The sequence below is a fragment of the Seriola lalandi genome, unplaced genomic scaffold, assembly GCF_002814215.2.
Source record: "Seriola lalandi dorsalis isolate HSWRI2012SDOR001 ecotype SW California unplaced genomic scaffold, Sedor1 jcf7180002054110, whole genome shotgun sequence".
Lineage (NCBI taxonomy): Eukaryota > Metazoa > Chordata > Actinopteri > Carangiformes > Carangidae > Seriola > Seriola lalandi.
Window position 1 is genome coordinate 415,089 of NW_019524663.1, and position 2,313 is coordinate 417,401.

Here is a 2,313-nt window from a genome sequence, read left to right on the forward strand (position 1 = left end):
AGTATAGCCCTCGCTTTATTAATTTATTCTGCCCCCAGGTTAAAAACCCTTGGCTGCTCCTCTGTCTGCACTGTATCCAGTCTGCGTTACTCTGCATTACTTGCTTGCGTCGTTGCTTGGATACCACATAATGTTGCACACCGCAGCAACATGGCGTCAGAAAACACACGAGGAAAGAAGAAAATAAAGATGAGGAACCAAACTTAGGCCTACAGTGTTTCCCTTGATATTTTCAACCACCTGTATCACCTGAACATTTAGTAACTCCATTAAATATAGGTGCTGTTATTCAAATTACTGCCTTTGCTCCCGTCTTTGTAAAATCATCTTAGAATTAATTTCCACCCAAGGAACTCGTTTTTAATGAGGATATAATTCATTAATCTGACGTATATTTTAATGGTTAGCATTGTCAAGGTGCAACCATAATCCTATCCCACCATCTAGTGGGTGAAAATATGACATAGCAAGTGAAGTTTCAAACCATCCACTTATCTCATTTAAAGAGAAAACCTGCTGGATCCTCTTATTCCCGTGAACAACAACATGTTTAGCTTGTTTCCGTGGTGACAACAACTCTTCCTACACTTTGCCTTAAAGGACCACTACTCTTGCCTTACTTCCTCCTGAAGTATTAGCCTGCCACACAGTATAGTTAAGATTCAGATAATGAAAACTCAGGGGAAAGCCATTCAAGTAACAAGTGCCTCTCTGGAATTGCAGGAACTACATCTCTATCTGAACTTCCTGTCATGTCGTATAAGAAGGAGGGCTGGCTGGTTGGCCTGCACATTGGTTTGACGAATGTTAGTAATTCCCAAGGGGGACACTGGGCATCCAGGACAATAATAATAATGTTATATAGCCGACAGCAGAGACAAATATCGTTCTGGAAGGCATTGTTACTGTAGCTAAAATGACAAATTATCATCATCAGTATAACAGGGATATAGCCCACGAGAGCAGTAGATTTGTCCTAAAGCATTCACACCATATGTTCATAGTGGCATACTGTTCCTAAAACTTGCACTACATTATCTCACCTGAAAGACTTTTTATTTCAAGCTAATAAGAATAAAAACAGATTTTTATGTTGTTCATTGGAAAACTGTATCATTAATCTATCACTGAAAGTATTTCCAATACCAATGAAAATTCCAGAGGAAGTTGGCATAATATAGTCCACAAATGAACAGCTTTTTTTTTCTACTTTCCTTTGTCATTTTACTCTTTATTTATTTATGTATTCATTTAGTATTATTGTTGCTTTTCTGTGAACACACACACTTGACACAAAGCAAACAGTGCCATGAAACAGGACATGTAAACATTGGTGCATTGAATGGGGCAAATATTCGTGAGAAAAAGTAACATGAGCTGGGTCTTAGTAAGTTTCTATCAATATCATCTTTTGTTTTAGACAGCATATAAAGAGAACACTTCACATGAAAAGGTGCATAACACACAGTTTCACTGATAGGAGAGGAAACATAGGCAGAAATGCAGATCCTTATGAGGTTTGTAATGGATTTATGGCTAGAAAAAGTTGGTAGCAAAGATCTGGCGTTTGTTACATTACAACCTACTGAAAAATGTTTTTTGATTTAGACCAGTGGTTTCATTGCTTGGATGAAGACACAAACAGTTAGTGACTTAATGAGAAAGACACATCAAAACATAATGGTGTTGAAGTAAAACTTGTTTTGATGAGCAGGAAACCAGCAGAGATCCATGCAGCCTACTTAGTGATGCAGCAGGACTTGATGCTTTCGTTGTAATGAGTTTATGGGCTGAGAGATATTAGTGAGAAAAGGGAGTCAGATTAACCAAAGGAGGGCAGCAGCGAGCTTCAGATGAGCGTCACCTGCCTCAAATTCACAAGAAGTGGTGGTGGCGTCTTTAATGATAATCGGAAATGTCCCGAGAACAAAAGCAAAGTGTTTAAAGAATGGAATATAAATGGCCTTTGTTAATACCCTAAATATATTCACCCCTCGACTCAACTGTGACATTAATTTGTATAACTTAGAAGGTACAGATAAAGGCTATAACTTTCGGTAGTGCAGAAACATCCTACTCATAAGTTTGCAAACAAATCATTTGAAACACCAATTGGGATTCATTATGATATCCTCTTCGTTATTCCAATACAGTACATAGTGGCTAAAAGTCTTTTGGTCGATCAAACAAAGCAGCAATCAATCAATCAATGTCTGTTTTACTCACTTAATTTCGCCCAAAAGCACGACAACGAGCCCAGTCAGGGCACGGCATGAGGAGTTTACGAGGCGCCCTTGAAGGCAACACGGGTTA